The following is an 18,863-nucleotide window of genomic DNA, read 5'->3' as shown; positions in this document are numbered from 1 at the left end:
CTGCGATCATGACCCTGAGATGCCAACATGAGCTGAAACCAAGAGTTGGAACTTAACTGATTGTGCCACCCAGGCACCCCTAGAATTCTTTTTAGAATCATGACAACAGGGGCAGGAAACACTGGTATTTGGTAGACTTTTATCAAGAGGAATTGGTAAGGGTGGAGACAGATTGGAAACAGGGGAGAAGGGAGTGGAAGCATCACGGGCGTGTAGCCCCGACCTGGAAGAGAGGCAGAGTAACAGACCGTGTAGGATAGTTTGGGAGATGAGCCCTCGTTGGGGAGAGGATGCTGCGTTTAGTTTGGGACCTGCTGTATTGGGATGGGCAGGGGCACGCGGGATGGAGAGGCAAACTGCCTGACGTCAGAGGCCCAGGGTCATGAAGCGAAGTGGGGAGGTGTTATTAGTTTCCTATAGCTGTTGTAAAATCATCCCAAATCCAGTGGCTTCCTGCAACACAAATTTATTGTCTTACAGCTCTAGAGGTCCCAAGTCTGAAGTGGGTCCCACCAGGCTACAGTCAAGGGCTGCAGGGCTGCGTTCCTCGTGGAGAGGAATAATCTGTTTCCCCACGTGTTCCAGCATCTAGATGCCATCGTCACCCTTCGTGGACCCTTCCCCCATATTCAAAGCAAGAACTGTAGCATCTTCAAATATTTCTCTGTCACTTGCCTGCCACCCTCTCTCTTTGACTTATAGAGACCCTTGTAATTACGTCGCATCCACCCAGAACATCCACGTACTGGAAAATGCCTTTGGCCACGCAAGTGACCTAGTCTCGGTTCCAGGGATGAGGACACAGGCACCTGAGGGGGGGAAGGGGGGCTTACCATGGGCACAGTTGCCTAGAGGTAGCGATTTGATTTACCCTTTTATATTCCCAAGGGAATGTGGACGGGGCAGGGGAATGGGGGGGGTGGAGAGAGGCCCAGAGGACTGAAAAATCAGACTTTCTTTAAGTTTCCGACAGCGTGGTTTCCTCTCCCACATTCCCCTTTCCCTTGTCGACAGCAGGGCTAATCCTCCTGGCCCCCCGGTTTGCCTCCTGCCTTTCCGACTATACTCTTGGGGGTCTCCTCAAACAAGACTTCAACTGCGGGGACGTTGCTCGTGGAAAAGAAAGTGATGTTATTTCCTCTTTTATTCTCACCTGCAGCCTTGCAGCACACTGGGGCTTCGAAAAAAGCGACAGGAGAGCTTATTTTCTTTTGTTTAGTCTTTTTTTGTGGTCTTTGGTCATATCTACTCGGATTGAACTTTACAAAACAGCATTGGAGCTGTGCTTCTGCTAAGTGAGCCACATGCAGTTCGTCCTCCCCTTCCACTTAAATAATGAGGAAATAATTGTGTTTTCAATACTAGGACTAAACTGCTGCGCTATTGACAAAGTCTTAATTGATTTGAAATATGAGAAAGCTCATGCCCTTCTCTGATATAATTGGCTTAGGCCCTTGGGGGCTCTACCTGGTTTTAGCTATTGGGGTGTTCCCTGCATGCTGGGTGCCCTGGGGCTCCGCACGCGGGATCTGGGGGGCAGGTGGGCTGGCTGAGAGCCGGCCGCAGGGCTGTGGCCTTAGGCCTCTCCGGCCATTCCTTTAAGCCCCGAGGTTTTATTCCGAAGTGAACACTGTGCAGCCCTGGGGACGGCGTCGGAGGAAAGCCCAGGCCCCCACTGCTGGCCCAAGGCTGGGGATGGGGGGCGGAGGCCCCACAGGGCCAGAGGCCACTGTCCCCCCCCCACCCTGGACATGGGAAGGGTGGCCCCCAGACTTACGGGAGCCCTGGGGAAGGTGCTGGGTGCAGGTGCCCGAGGGCGGGGCAGGGGCTTCCTGCAGAGCACAGCATCTGTGTGGGGTGTGCAGCCCGGCTGGACAGGACAGGGGGTCGGGCCCTAGCCTATTATCTAAGGATGACAGACTTCTTGTCTCCTCTTTGTCTTCCGCTTTTCATTAGTTACATAGTAATTAATCAGGGATCCTCTCCAGGCCTCAAAAGAACCAAAAAATAAATAAAATAAAATAAAATAAAATAAAATAAAATAAAATAAAATAAAATAAAATAAAATAAAATAAAAAATAAATCCCAGTTGGAATGAGCTCTGGATTCCTCAGCCTCAATCCAGGTGACTTAGTCTGACGGCATCAGTGCAATTTAGACCTAAATGACCGAAAATGATTTTGTCAAACGCAGTCGAAGTAGTACTCTTAGCCACAGCTTCTGCATATATGTGCATATATATATATATATATATATATATATATGGGGTTTTTTGGTTTTTTGGTTTTCTTACTAAAGCCTTATTCTTTATTTTTCAAGAGACTTTGACAGAACAGATGAACACATGCCCAGCATGACTTAAAATAGACCACTCAGGGGCCTGAAAAACAGCATACGTTTTCTTTGATGTCCGTAATGTATTTTCATAGGAAATTTTCTTCCAGGGAAGCCCTGAGTGTGTTGAGTTGGAGGTACTCTTTCGGATGTCGGTTACGGTCGGGGACAGCAGGCATAACTAAGAAGGAATGGAAAGCATTATTTTAAGTGGGGACAGTTTAATCATGCTGACTGATGAATGCATCCTGCAATTTAGGACAATTTGTCCTTTCTGTGCGAGTCCGCATGATCATCATTTGTCATTGTTCTTGTTAGAAATATATTAAGCACGTGGGGATACTGGGCCATGGTTATATTTTCAGGGCAGGGTTTGTAAAGATTATTTATTGTTCAGCAGTTAAACAGGCATCCCGAATTCTTGGAGCCCTGAGTGGAAGACGTGGCATAGGGAGTCACCGAGTGTCAGGGAAGACGTCAAGTACGAGGGCTTTTTCGTGTCCCAACAGCCCTCGGTCTCCAGGCTGTTCCTCCTACACGGCCCTGAAAAATTATCATTACTGTCTCTATGCCTCCGCGTTCCCATCTGTGAAATGGAGGCATGAACAGTACTCCCCTCAAAGGATGCTTAAAAGAATTAAATGAGACAATTTATAGGAAATAACCATGTTATATAAACCGCTGCATGAGACATAAATATTGCTAGGTATCGTTATGAAAGCTCTTTTTCTAAGTTTTTTTTTTTAAGTTTAACTTCTGGGGGCCAAGGGCAGAGCCCCCCCCCCCCCCCCCCAGCAGGGCCACAAAGGCACGTAGAATATTTTGAACTGCAAACAATCAAGGACCAGAGACTCTGGAAGGAAACTTTGACCTTCCCTTCCCAACTGTCTGAAAGGAATTTAGATGAAACCTGTACCTGGAACAGAGCTATTCACAGGTTCCTTTTGATCTAAGAAGCAGATCTGCCCTGCGGGGCGCCTTGGTTTTCCGAACCTCTCCACTCACCTCCTTGCCCCCGGCACCCCACACGCCTCCTTAGCTCGGGATAACGTGTCTGCCTCAAGTTACCTGTGCTTGGAACTGACGGCGCGCGGATTCCGTGTGCGCGTGAAACTAGATTCGGTTTCCTCTTGTTCATCCGTCTCACGCGAATTTAATTCTTAGTCCATCTAGAGGAGCCGTGGAACCGGGGGGATAATTTCTGTCTCTGCCACAAACTCATGTTGCAACTGTTGTAGGATTTTTTTTTTTCCTTTAGGGCCCGGGTCTCGGTCACACCCCTTGGGAGGATGAGGAGGTAGACAAAGGGGGGGCAGCTACGCCAAGTTAACTGAGCAAGAGTATAAAGCTCCCGGGGAGGGAGGCCCAGGGGGTTGCCCCCAGGTTCCTGGGTTTAGGGGCCCTTGCGAGCTCTTTTGTGGAACCTTCCTAAGCAATCCTGTGGTGCCGAGTGGGCCCAGTGGGCTCTGATCACGAATCTGCCTACCTGCTAGGTCCACGTGCACGTGTGAGGTCCCTTTTGGTGACACCCGGGGCTGGGCCTGACTGCCCCTTGCCCCGGACACTGACAAATGCTTTTACGGTTCTTTGTCTCGTTTTGGGGTGTTTGGCACAAGTCGTTTCTGCAGAGGCTGCGAAGCAGAGTGTCGGGGGGTCCTGTCCCAGCTGCGGGACACGCAGGTTCCCAGGAGCCGGCCGGGCTCGGTGGTCTCCTGCTGGGGACCCCGGCCACCTGACCGGCCACCTCTCTCCGACATGACCGCGGAGCTCAAGAGTCAGAACAGGAGGGAGTCGATGGCCCTGGAACCCTCTGGACGAGGGCCCTAGGGGAAGGCAGTCGGATGCAGGCCGGAGCGCCGGGGACACGGAGCCCAAGGTGCGCGGGGTCAGTTTTGCGGGCTGGCCTTCAGCTTGCCTGCATAGACCCTGCCTAGGCTGGCCGGGCAATTGGAAAGGCCCGGGACGCCAGTGAATCAGATCGAGGAGGGCCCGAGATGGCCGGAAGGGCTTGTGAGTGTTGGCCGCCAGAGATTTTTAAGCTGTTGTTGCCTTTTGAATATGATTTTTTCCTAAGAAGCTAATTAAATCTACAAAGTGTGAAAGTGAGTCTGAACACGGGCTTCTCTTCGACGCTTGTCTTCTTTCCTTAATAAGCACGGAGCCTTCTCCTCCTCCCTCCTGGGATACCCTTCCCAGCTCTAACCCTAGACACCCGCCTGCTCGGCCAGCGTTGCCCCGGCGGCTCTTCCCGCTGCGGCGCCTGCGTCCCGGACACTGGCTCCCAGTCTCATGGGCCACCTGCTGCGTGACCCCGGCTCCCGCTCGGCTCGGGACGGCACCGCTGCACGCTTGCCACGAGGCAGGCCTCAGTAAGTAAGGGCTCTTCCTTTTAATAACATTCCATTTTTAATTCTGAGATGTTCTTAACTCTAATAACAATCCCACTCTTAAAAGGACCTGGACAGCAGGCCCGAAGGGCTCTTTGGTAGCTTCATGAAACATGACTCAGGCTGATGACAATCCATGTTGCAAATCAGAAGGAATTGGGCAATTACCCAGATGTCCCCTGAGCAAGGGTCATGGGGCCCGAACAGATTGCTGCCTTTTCAGGTGTGGTTTTTGTCTTCCCTTCGGAACTTCATCGTTAGCTCTCTGCCTTGAAGGGCTTGCCAGGCTGGGGAGGCGAGGCCCTGGGCGTGAGCATGCGGGGCAGGGCCCTGCGAGGCCACGGTCACGGCCACCGCGCCCTGGCTCTCCTGGAAGAAGGGCTTCCAGAGCAGCCTCTGCGGACGATCCTTCAGGGCCGTATAGTGCTAATTAGGATCCCATTAACTTGATCATAAATCACCCCTGGCTCGGGTCTGCTTGGTGCCTCCTCGCTCTCAGTTGGGGGGTTGACCCACGGGCTTCCCGTGGGATGCAGGGCGGCTTGGACCCTAAGGGAAGGAGACGCTCGGAATGCCTGCGGCCAAGGGGTCATCCTCTTTCTGGGTCCCTTGCAAGTGCACCCGGACATTGCAGGCTCGTGGGAAGAGGGAGGGCCCAGAAGCCTGGCAGGGTTAGATGGGCGGCCCCTGAGGGGACGGGCGGCTGCCTCTGCACCCGGGGTGCTTGGTCTTCAAGGAAAACAATTTGGGTCGCATGGAAACAGACAGCGTGTGGTTTCCTCCTCCAATCTAAGGTTCAAGAGTCACTTAGAAGGAAGATCAGGCAACGGGGTTTAAAATGTCACATGCAAACCCACCGATTTGCGGAATCGGAGAGGCACAGGGGAGGGGGGTATGTGTGGGACAGAGCCCCAGGCTCCCATGGGCCCTGAGAGCCGCGTGCTGCTCAGGGTGCACGGCGGGGTGGCCTGGTGGCCCCTGGGGACAGTCGCCCCAGCGCAGGGTGTGCCATGGGTGCCGTGCAAACGTGCCTTTTCAATACAGGTGTGCTTCCAAATCGCAAAATCGATTCACCTGAGGGGCAGTTCTAAGTGGTCATGGAAGATTTGTCCTGGGTCGTGATCTCATGGACGGAGGGGCCCCTCGCGTTGTAAACCGCTGCAGGGTCCCAGCTCCTTTGGTTTGCTCGGCTCCTGCGCCTCCGAGGGTACTGGGGGGCTGATCCTACTTGCAAGATTCAAGATTGCATCCACATCTCTCCATGCAGAGCCTCTTTAAATACAGCGATTATTATTTTTGAAGTTGTTGGTATAACTGGAACCTTGCATAGATTTTTTTTTTTTAATTTTGTTTTAGCATTCCTGTTTCGATGACTTCAGCTGGAATTCTCATTGCACTTAATTTCTGCCTCTTTACTCAACTGGCAAATCTCATGGCCTGAGGCCAAGAGTCCTGAAGCTATTTAGTTGCTTTGGCTCCCGAAGGAAAAGTCCATCAATGTTGATGGTTCTTTGCTGAAGTTATGGGAATGAATTCTTTAAAAATAAAAGATTTTTCTAAAAAACGACAACAAAAACACTTTAAGCTTTTCGAAAAACATACAGCTTATTTTAACTTTGGGAGACCGGAGGGAACTCTTCCTGAAATCTTCTAGATTCATGGGCCAGGCCAGAATGCCAACTGCTGCCTGGCCATCTCGGGAGTGTTTTTGGTTTTTTTAGGGCCACAGATGTTCCTGCTCAAGATAGGGGAGAGAGTCAATCACTTCTAGTCTTATGAGGCCTGAGACCACTTCTTGTCATAATTGTATGAAACTAGTCACTCTCAGGGACTCACTCTCCTCCTGCGATGTTGCCCCAGTAAGTCCAGCTAAACCCAGATGCCAGAAACGTTTCTCTTCTTATAACTTAAGCACAGCTAGGAAAAAAGGGCAAAGAACTAGGGGACTTAGACAAAGAAAAAGAGTAGCAGGGTGACTGACATCCTAAGGACAATTAGTGCAGTAAGCACATAATTGATCTTTTTTTTTTTCATAATTGATCTTTTAATGAAATATTCAAACTCCAAATTTATAGCGAGTGCCTACTGCACACAAGGTACTGTGCGAGGTATTGTGTTGTCAGAAAAAATTGAGGAATACTGAAGGGGGCCGGAAAGAAAAAGCCAAAAGGTAAAGAAGGAAAAGAGAAGAAAAGAAAAAAAGAAAAGAAAAATAAAGAGAATCTCAAATGTCTTGTCTAGCTTGACCTTCTGGTTTATCTCTGATTTTCATTGTCTTTTAGGCTATTTTTGTAACTAAGTTGTAGAGAATTGTGATAATAACATAACAGTTCTTGTCTGTGGAAATGTAAGTTAATTGTATCTGGTGGAAAGAAATTGATTATAGCTCTGTGAATAGACCTGTTTGGCATCTAATTGTAAATGTATTTCACAATTCCTTATCTGATCATATATGTATAAATTAATAAATTTAAATTTAATTAATAAATTTAAATTCTCCTCTGAACAGACCTTACAGACCTCTGAACACACCTTACAGGTCGCCTCATTAATTATTAAGTTAAAATCTTTGACATGTTCATGTTATATTTGTGTAAGAGCCAGATTATATTCTCCTTTAAACAGTCTCTTTAACCATTTGACAATAAAAAATGTGATTCATACTTGCTCTTAAATTGTTTGGTTTTTAATTGGAGAGATAAGACACATAACTACAAGCTGACACACAATTCTGAGCTCTCTAAGTCAATGGGGTTGGTGTTACTATATATTTTCAGGGTGAATTGTACTGATCAATAACTATTTGCACTTATTATTCTTTCATTCCCTTTAACTAGTTGATCTGCAAGTAGGAAAATTCACATGAAAGGATAAAAGAATAAAATTCTAGGCTACTGTAGCCACAGGGATTTAAAACAATTTTTTTTTTGATGAGACTGATTTTCTCCATTATCAAAATAAGAATTTGATTAATATTTAGAAAATAACAAATCAGGATCCCTGGGTGGCTCAGCGGTTTGGTGCCTGCCTTTGGCCCAGGGCGTAATCCTGGAGACCCGGGATTGAGTCCCACGTCGGGCTCCCTGCATGGAGCCTGCTTCTCCCTCTGCCTGTGTCTCTGCCTCTCTCTCTGTTTCTCGCATGAATAAATGAATAAAATCTTAAAAAAAAAAAAAAAAGAAAATAACAAATCTTGGGAAAAATTGGAAATCACAGAAAAACACGCAGAATAAAACAATAACGCACAACTCCACTGAGCCACACCTAGATTTTCTGTGCTTACTTGTGCCATTGTTTGTTTTGTTTTTAGTTTTGTTTGGTTGTTTGGTTTGTTTCTCTTCACAGTGTATGTAGGTCGAATAATATCCCCATCCCCCTCAGCCCAAAGATCTCATCTTAATCCTAATATGTGAGGTTACACGGCAAAGGGGCATTAGAGCTGCAGGTGGGATTGGGGCTGCTAATCAGCAGATCTTAAAGTAGGTGGCTTACCCTGGATTGTTCAGGTGTCCTTTCTGAGGGATGGGGGGGTCTTGCCTCGGGCCCCAGCCCCGCCCCTGACCTTCGCCTGCCCCAAGCAGAGGAGGTGGCGAGGCCCGCGGACCTCTCCTTCCCCAGCACCCTTCCCCAGCACCCGAGCCCGAGCCTGGAGGTCAGAGGTCACGCTGGAAGGTGGTCGGCTCCTGTCCACAGGGGCGGTCACAGAGCGTTTCCAGCATCCACCGAGGACCTCAGCCCGATACTTCATTATCCTGCTGTCGTTTCAGCTTTATAATTAACTATATCAGAAAAAGCATGAGGGCAACTCGTAGCTGTGCATGTGGATAAATAAAATAGAGCGAATATAGAGAAAATAAACCCCACCCCACCATGCAGCAGAAAGCTGTATTTTTGTCAGGGGCTCCTGCAACCGTAAAGCACAGCAGGGAAGCTCAGGTGGTTTGTACGTGTCACTGAAAGGCTGGGCAAACATACGGCCTGTGACGTGCGCAGCGTGAGTGCATTTTATATTTCGTGCTACCTGTAGGCCTACGAGAGAACAAGGACCTAATGTTAGCCGGCTTCAGCCTCTTCTCCCCAATTTGTAGTTTAACGTATCCCTTTATTACATCAACCGAATTCTGGATTTTTTTTTTCCCCTCCAAAACAAAGTGCTGTGACCCTTAGAAAAAAAAAAAAGTGTTTAGGTGTGCCCAATGTAACGATGAGGGTCCCTAAAAGTGGAAGAAGGGGACAGGAAAGAATGCCAGAAAGATGGTGGCTTGTTGGAGAAGAGGGCCACAGGCCGAGGAACGCAGATGGCCTCAGAAGCTATAGGAAGCAGGGGAATGATTTCTCCTCCAGAACAAACACCCAGGAGGGATGCAGTCCTGCAGACACCTTGATGGCAGCCCACTGAGACACATCTCAGACTTGCGACCTCCAGGACTGGGAGATAGTACATTCAGGTTGTTGAAGCTCCTAGGTTCATGATGATTTTTTGCAGCAGCAACAGGAAGCTAATACCGTGTGTGCATGTATGCAGATTTTCAATCTATTATGTTATATCCCACGTTATAATACATACCTACATGTTATTTTAAGCTTTTGCAAATAAATTTGTAATGGATCCCTCATAGTTAACTTAATCATTCTTTTATTCTTGGCTATTCAGAATATTTTCAATTTTTTTATTACAATGATATGTTTTTATTAGTATCTTTGAACATTAAGTTTTTTTGTATATCATACGTTATTTCCCTAGGACACAGTCACAAACACAGAATTAATGTGTTAAAAGGTAGCAGCAGGGACACGTGGGTGGCATCAGACTCTTGATTGGGTTAAGCATCAGACTTTTGATTCCCATCAGGTCGTGATCTCAGGGTCGTGGGGTCGAGCCCCAGGTCGGGCTCTGAGCTCAGTGTGAAGTTTGCTTGAGAATCTCTCTCTCTTTCTCCCTCTGCTCCTCCTCCTCCTCTCTCTCAAATAAATAAATTAATAATCTTAACAAAAAAAGGGGGGCAGCATTGTTAGGGCATGATATCTGTGAAGAAGGGTGGAAGAAGGTCACAGAATTTCCATTTCTGAATTTCAGCTTTTAACAAAAAAACTTCAAAGAACCGTGGACATAACACCCCTGCCTCCTTGATCACCTCCCTCAGTTGCCCATGGAGGTGATAACCCAAAAAGAAGAATCAGGCAAATTCTGGAAGTCTAGGTGACAGTCTTATAGACGACTCAGGAGTAGAAAGTTGTAGGGTGACATCATTAACTTTGGAAATAAGCAACTGATGAAAGGTACAGAATTTAGCAGAGCTTCTGGTTGAAAAGCTGTGTCCTTCGAATACATTTAGGAGTGACAATGTATGCAGTTAGGACTCATCTTGGTATGGGGCCTCACAGGGTAATCAGCACCATTTTCAAGAAGGTATTTTTTTTTAAGATTTTATTTATTTATTCATGAGAGGCAGAGACACCAAGAAGGTATTTTTGAGGACAGATAAGAAATGCATCATTTGGTACCATGGGTCAGGTGCTTTCTAACTCCTAGTAAGAGAATTTAAAATACATGTTGGGACCCACTGTATTATTTTTAGTACGTTCTTTGGAATCTGCTGCATGGTAACCGACCTGTAATCCTTATTCTAAAGTGAGGCTGAGTGATTCCTAATCAATCCTTATTGTTATCTTCCTAAATGATTACAATAATGAATCTGTCATTTTGTTTTATTTTATTATTTTATTATTTTATTTTATTTTATTTTATTTTATTTTATTTTATTTTATTTTATTATTTTATTTTATTCCAGGTATTTTTATAGCTGGATATCTTGGCAAAGTTGACACACTTGACAACTGTATTCAAAGTTCCTGTATCTGGAGTGTGCAGATGCCTTCCACCTCTTCCTCCCCCCAAGGCCGTGTGGAATAGTGCCGTGTCTGGATGTGCCTCACACTGTCACATTCTGGCTTTGTGCTTTCAAGGCTAGTCCTTGCACTAGGATAAAACGAGGCAACCAGTTGGGGAAAAAAAAAAAAAAAAGCAATGTCTTTCAATTAACTATTTCCTGGGTTCTCTAGATAACTAGCAGAAGAGAGTTTTAAGCTCTTAAGGCAATCTTCGTGAAATAAAGAAGCTTTGATTCTTCAATAAGCAGGAAAAAGTGAAACTGAGGAAAATAAAGGCACTCAAAGGTCCAAGCATTAAGTTAATTATTATATTTTAATTTTTCCACTTATTAAAACTTGTTCAGCTATCAGTTTCTTTTCTCCCCTTATTTTACAGATAATTTCACTTACCGAGCCAAGAGAAGGTAGATCAGGACAGCCTGGGGGGTTTGTGTAGGGGAGTTTATGGACCTAGAGGTGCTCTCATGGGAGACATCCCTCCAGGCGTGATGCTCAGCACTAAACAGCCAGAAGACTACTTAGTGGAAAATGTGTCATTCCAGGAAGGAGTTGGACCTAAACTCTGCTATGAACTGGTATAAAATTAGAAAAGGAGAGCATTAGTGTTGACCTAGAAAGACTCACGTAAGGTCATAATTTCATTATAATATGGTTGGTTGGTTAGTTTGTTTTTGAATGAGGTAAGTTCTAGACAGGACTACAAGGATAAGGGCCATTATGGATATTCATTTAAACCACTGGGAATACTAAGGTAGAACACTGAATAAAATGGCAACAATTGCTTAGGAGCTAGCCAGCAGTTGCTCTATTTTATTTTCCCAGGGTGGAGACATTTGCTTAGAATGAAATGGATTTCAAAATAATCACTTTCAACCTAAATGAGTCCACCCAGGAAGAAAAAGCTCTTAAGCCATCCAGGCAGCCTCTCTCTGTTCCTCACCTAGGTATTAAAATGTTTGCAAACCAAGGACCTCATTTTCAAGAGAGGCCTGTAGGTTAACAACCTTGCTCGGGGGAACCTTAATTTGCAAACATATTCCAAATATTTACCTAAAAACTTAAATTCCTAAAATATCAATTATGTAGAGATGAGATACCGAGGACCACAATGTTATGTAAAAAAGTAGATTTAGCATCAAGCCACTTTGGAGATGGGAATTTGCAAAAAAAAAAAAAAGTATCTGAATCTGTAGTTGTTTCAACATTCAATTGTGTGAATAAATTAAGTATTCTAATTCTTCATTCTTGCTTTGCATATGTAAATATGGTGTTTTGTACTTGGTAGAATTGTTTAGATAATTAGAGAGTTGGATTCTGAGCTCAAAAATCAAATCTTTCAAGGCACATTTGGCTAAGAAAAGAGTGGGACAACTGTTTTCATCTTTGCTTTTTATAGGTTATGAGAAAAGTTTTTTTGGTCAACTTAAGTTATATTGCCGCCTACCTCTCAGAGTGAATTGGCAGTTTGTGTATGGAAATTAATGAATCAAAGAAGAAACTAAATGAAGATTTTTTTTTTTAAAGGAGAGAGATTAATGTAGAAAAGTGTTGAACAGTGCATAGGAGCCAAACACTTATGCTACTGGGCAGTTTCAGGGGGCTTTTTACTCAAGGGGAAACAGGTCAAGGATTGATTGATTCATTGATTTATTCAATGACTATCTACTGAGCACCCAGTAGGTGGCAGGCAGCCTGTTAGGTGCAGGTAGCTGAGGCGTGAACAAAGCAGGTGAAATTCAAGCCCAGGGGGGAGAGGCCTTAGGGGACCACTGGACTCTTGAGGCAGGAGAGTGCAGTTGTAGGGTTGACCACCAGGGAAACACACTTCTTAGTTTCTGTTTCATTGGCTCCCTGTACCAGGCAGGTGTCTGCAAAAGTCTCAGGAATACCTAACAGGCTCCCTGGACCTAGCAAGACAAGGCTTGGGAACCACACTCAGAGACTTGTCCCTTTGAGTATATTGTGATGATCCAGGTCTGGGGTTTCCCAAGCAAGGTTAGACCATTCATACCTACAGCTAACAGACAGTGATTTAGCTTCTCCTAGGTTCCAGGCACCATAAGGATACTACGGAGTCAAGTATTCACAGGCTCCGCCCTCATGTAGTTTTGAGGCTAGTAAGAGAGACAGACATAATCAAATAATAGAAGAAGCAAAAATGTGATTACGAACTAAGATCGGAGGTTCAAGTCTCTGTCAGAGAGCAGAACAGGGGCTTTTCGACTGTGCTGGGGCCTGTAGGGGGAGCAGAGTTTAGTAGGAAGCGAGAGGGAGAGGTTCATTCCAGAAAGAGGCCAGTTTGTGAAGAATTTCTGGGAGTAGGGAGGAAGAAGGAACAAGAGCGATAAGGTTGTAGCCAGGGAAGGCAAGAAAGGCGGGTACAAAGGAGCGAGAATCCTCTTGATAAAGCTGGGCTGCTGGTGGCTTCTGGCAAGTCCATAAAGAGGTCACTGTTTTTAGTCTAAAAGCAGGGTTGGGAGGTGGGAAGGGGCCGAGGAAGCACTGGATAAAGGTTTTTCAAAGTTAGGCCAACATTAGACAGATTTACCCAAGGAGAGTAGCTTGTTAGAACATTCTAAGTTCAAATGGAGTAAGATGCTAGTTCGCGATACCAATGTGCCATTGGTTCATCCGCATCTTGGATGAGCTTGAGGAGTGACCTGATAAACATGTTTCTTAAAATTTAGCACAGCGCCCGCATGGAGTATGCACTAAAAAATTTGCTGGTAGATTAAGGTTTATTTATTTATTGCTTTTATTTATTTATTTATTTATTTATTTATTTATTTATTTGAGAGAGAGACAGTACGAGCAGAGGGTCAGGGCAGAGGAAGAGAGAGAGAGAAGCAGACTCCTCACGGAGCAGGAAGCCTGACGTGGGGCCCCATCCTGGGACCCAGAGACCATGACCCGAGCTGAAGGCAGATGCTTAACCGATTAAGCCACCCAGGTGCTGTGATTAAGGTCAATTTAATCACAATAATTACTGTCGACTATAGACCTAATGAAGACCTTACGTATATGATGGAAATCTAAGCTCGGGGATGAGGGGGGACAGATGGGGGTCACAACCATATAATTTACATATGTGTCTCAAAAGCTGAGTTGCCTGAGTTCTGGAGAACAGTTTTTGTTTGTTTTTTACATAATCACTGGAATTTGGGGATAGTTCAGAGTCATTTTTTGATGTTAAAGCATGGGACTTCATGATTATAAGAATTTGGTCTGCATGATTTACCTTCAAATGGTGTATACTGGGAGGAGGGTGGGGGATGGGGTAACTGGGTGATGGGCACTAAGGCGGGCACGTGATGTCATGAGCACTGGGTGTTATATGCAACTGATGGATCCCTGAACTCTACCCCTGAAACTAAGACTGCACTATACATTAAATAATTGAATTTAAATATAATAAGTTTTTTTTTTTTTAAAGGTGTACCTTACCTGAGAAAACCTTCAAAGTCATTTAAAGAGGGGATCCTACGTGAGAAGGTGTTCTCACGTGCACTTTGTACTCTGAGCCCTGGCATCATGGCTAGTGTTCTGACTTAACGAATCCCTTTCTGTTTTTAGTTGAATTGGAAATTTTTATTTGTTTTGTTTGATTTAAAGCAGCAGCTTTCAAACAAGGGCCCATACAAACCTGGAAGCATAGAAGACATTTCAGGAGCTCGAAGGTCATGGAAACCTTTAAGGGAATCAATTTCCAGATCCTCGGTCTGCACTGACTCTTTCCTAAAATGAATCTCCCAGAGAGAATGGCTGTGGTGGGCCAGTTATCCTTCCCTCCTGCCCTTCACGATCACTCTCCTTTATTCTCTACAGAAAAGCGTGCGTCTGACCCGTCTCTAATCTTATTGTACCACAGAACAGTGATATTTGAGACTGCACGGATCCTGAGGATGGCTTTGTAAGAGAGGAGCAGAGCAAACTTGATAAGAATCACTGATGCATGCCGCACCTTCTTTCTGTATTATTTTAGCAACAAACTCATGTCTGTCTCAGTCTATTTCACTATGAATTTGAATTTATAGAAAATACAGGATGTGATTTAACATGTTTATTAAGATAAACAAGGAAGTCAGATGTTTTTTGTTAGAAAGCAAGTTCGATTTGGTAGATTGGTTTGACAGTGAGGACAAACTTTGCCGACTCATTCTCAGGCGGACATTTTCTATGAATTTAGTAAGTTAAATTTTCAGCTCCATAGTTTGGACAAATGTACATCGAAATCACGTGTCAATACAAAACATGTAGGTAAATACATCCTCTGCAATAATTTAGACTTACGGTGATAGCTCGAGGGGTCAACTTGAAAATGTGAAAAGGATTATGTGGCTTCTCAAAAGCTCATGGATGTAGAACATTACCTGTGGCAGTAAGAGAATATGTGGCAGCCAGTGAATGAAAATCTCCGAAACGTCTAACTAGGAAGATGATTTAGCGTTGAATAGTTTAAACATTAAGTAAACAGGTTTCTTGGATACTGATTATATACATGTATATATGCATCTCTATTTCCCAGTTGTTCAGAGGACAAACGATGGATTCCTTGAGTTGTTTTCCAGATACTCTTTTCTCCTTTTAGGGGAACACAGGCTATTTTCTCCTGCAAAGTGGTCTGCAGGGGTTGAGAGAGACAAATCTGTTATTTCAATGTTTTAACACTCTGAAGTCAGGGCCAAGAGAATAGTGTTTTAACTCTACATCTGCTCCTCAAAGGTCGATTTTCTTTCTATAAAAGTAATGGTTGTGGTAGAAGATTTTGAAAAATCCCAAAAAGGGTAAGGACAAGGGAATTAGTAATGCACTCCTACTTTGTTGTATATCCTTCTATTCATTTTTCTATCTTTAGAAATGACTTCCTTTTTTCTTCTTTCATTTTTAACAGTGGAATTTTACTATTGCAGTTGGTAACTGTTTTTAAATTTCATCAATACATCCTGACCATTTCCCCATTTCATTAAATGTTATTCTACGACATCATTTCTAATGATTGAGTAGTATTCCATTGGAAGGAGGTGCCATAATTAACTCTACATTGCTCAGATGAGTAGATATATGGATCCTTTTCAGAGGAAAAATAAATTCCCATGTTACTCTCAGGGTTGACTTAGATTATTTTTATTATGTTATTAGTCCTCTATGTAGAAATATGAGATTAAGACTAATGCTTCATGATCCTCACTTGTCTACAACTATAAAACAAACACAGGGAGGGGATCCCTGGGTGGCTCAGCTCTTTGGCACCTGCCTTTGGCCCAGGGCGCGATCCTGGAGTCCTGGGATCAAGTCCCACGTAGGGCTCCCGGCATGGAGCCTGCTTCTTCCTCTTCCCGTGTCTCTGCCTCTCTCTATGTCTATCATGAATAAATAAATAAATCTTTTTTTAAAATAAATAAATCTTTAAAAAACAGACACAAATTTACATTTAAATTTATTTATTTTTTATTTTATTTTTTTTTAAATTAATTTTATTTTTTTATTTTTTTTATTATTTTTATTTTTTTTTTATTTATGATAGTCACAGAGAGAGAGAGAGAGAGAGGCAGAGACACAGGCAGAGGGAGAAGCAGGCTCCATGCACCGGGAGCCCGATGTGGGATTCGATCCCGGGTCTCCAGGATCGCGCCCTGGGCCAAAGGCAGGCACCAAACCGCTGCGCCACACCAGGGATCCCTTTACATTTAAATTTAGATATAAAGTCAATATTATTAAAATGCCAACAGCCATCTTAAGGGATAGTTGATGTTTCATAGTAGGATGATAAATGTTTAAAAATTTCTTTTTCTTGGCATGGTTCATTTGATTTTGAGCCTCATGGACCATCATCTGAATCATCTTGAAAATCATTATTATTTTTCCTTCTGATAATAAACTCATCTTAAACGAGAGGTCTATTATTATTACAGGTCAATCGCTTTAATGGTACACCTCAAAATACGGTATCAACACAAGTTTCAACAAAGATTCTTTGCTACCAAACTTACTCTTGTTAGATCCAAATCCAGCTCCTCGCAGCGTGAATGCGATAGTGACAGCTGTTGGCCAGGTGATAACTCGATCCTCCCACCATTCCTCTGGGAGCTGCGGCATCATCTCTGTTCTTAGAGTACTCTGCGGAGTTAGCCTTTGCTTGGCAATGCCGACGTGACGATAAAAACAAACACGAACTTGGACATTGAAATCATAGCTTAGCTGTGAGTTTTAAGTCAGTCTACCAGATGGTCCAGAATATCTTTACATTGACATTTTTTAGATTACATCAAAATAAAAACACAAGATTAAAAAAAAAAAAAACCTTCTTTCATAACTCAGACCCTCAAGTATAAGGCTTTTGAAGGCCTGAGTTGACTAATTTCTCTAGATATTGCTTGATATCTGGTATGTTAGTTTTCTATTGCTGCTGTAACAAATTACTACAAATGTAGCGTCTTAACACGATGCAATTTTTTGAATCTTATAATATTAGAGATCAGAAACCCTAATATTGTGGTGTCAGCTCAGCCACGTTCCTTTTGGAAGCTATGGAGGAGAGTCCGTTTCCTAGCCTTTTCCAGCTTCTAGAGATCGCCACATTCCTTGGCTCATGGCCCCTTCCTCTATTTTCAAAGTCCATCACTCCAACCCCTGCACCCATTACCCCATCACCTTCTATAGTGTCGGCTCCCATTTATAAAGTACTTTAGGATTATATGGAGCTCATCCAGGTAGTCCAGGAAAACCTCAAGATCCTTAACTTAGTCATATCTGCAAAATCTTTTTTATCATGTACAGTAACATATTCAGAGGTTCTGGGGATAAAGACGTGGACATCGTTGGAAAAGACCTTATACAGTCTGCCATATCTGAATACTAAAGCCTTCCCTTATTATAAACGAGGCCGTGATGCTGCCTGTAAATTATGAACAAGGCTGTGAGGTTGCATGCTATTATATTCATCAGGAATGATTATTCTTTCAGGATTAACTTCTAGTGCTGTAACATATGAACCACAGCACATGGATGCTTTTTTTAAAAGGGCTTTTTGATAAGCAATGCCAAATTACCCTCCGGAAGGGTCGTACCAAATGGCACTCCTGACAACAGTGTGTAGAATAGCTTTTCCTGTCCCATCATCACCGTGGGTATTATGATCTGTGAAAAATCCTTTGATACTTGATAAGAAAAAAAAATTGTTGTCATTTTATTTTAGGGTAATTTAACCTCAATTATTTTGATGGCATTGAGCCTTTTAAATAAAATACATTCACCGGACATTTGTAGAAAAGGAAAACAGGTAAAGGAAAAATTTTGTCAAGGATACATTGCTTTCAGTGGTTAACTTTGTTATATAGAAACCACCTACCCTCTAAGTGGCACTTTTTAAAAATCGCAGCATCTGGAAGAAAACGTAGCATGCCTTTGTGTTGATTCACATCTTGGAATGTTGAGGAGAGTGAGGTGATTGTTTAGGTAGATGCAAGGAGGATTATATTCGGGAGGAAATTAATTCAAGGCTTTTGAAGGCCTGAGTCTCGTGTGGGTCGTTGTGGCCTTCTGACCGGGAGAGCCTGGCCGTCCGGAGATGCTGGAGCGTCCCTCGTTGCTGCTGCACGGGGCTGTGGGCATCTCTCCAGGGCAAACGACGTGTGGGGCAGTCACATCATGGCTCAGTCAACACCAGCTATTTTGTCTGAGAACAGTTATTACATTCTCATGATAAAAAAAATATGAGTGCCAGAAAAACCTTCTAGATCCATGAGAAGTTCAAGGCTTTTTATACATGGTTACAACACACAATTCCTGCATGCTCGCCGAGTAAAAATTTTAAATTCAGATCCACAAAATTAAAAAACAAAATCCAGAAACTGGTCATGATGCACAAGGACGATCTCCTAAAGCCTCCTTTATCCTCAGGATGGCTGGGAAGTCAGCGCCCTGGGACGGTAATAACGAAGAGTCTGGAATAGGAAGACTGAACACGTCAGAGAAAATGGCCAGGTTGTGGAGGTCTCTAGATTTTATTTGCTTACACGGACTCTATTCTTTCTCCGTCCAAACTTGGTGCCAAGTTAGGAAGGCAGGCGTTGAGCAGGAGGCGTTCAGCCCTACAGAAGCCCTGCTGAAATACGGCTCTCAGGGCCTGGGGAGCCCTCCCCCCCACCCCCACCCCCCGCCCCGTGTCCTTTCTGGCTCCCTGGACCCCCCCCTGGAGCTCTGCCTTCCTTAGGGAAGACAGTGGCAGTGGTTTTCTTCCTTCAGGATCTC

The sequence above is a fragment of the Canis lupus genome, chromosome 36 (assembly GCF_048164855.1).
Source record: "Canis lupus baileyi chromosome 36, mCanLup2.hap1, whole genome shotgun sequence".
NCBI classification, from domain to species: Eukaryota; Metazoa; Chordata; class Mammalia; order Carnivora; family Canidae; genus Canis; species Canis lupus.
Note: the sequence above shows the minus strand (reverse complement) of the source record.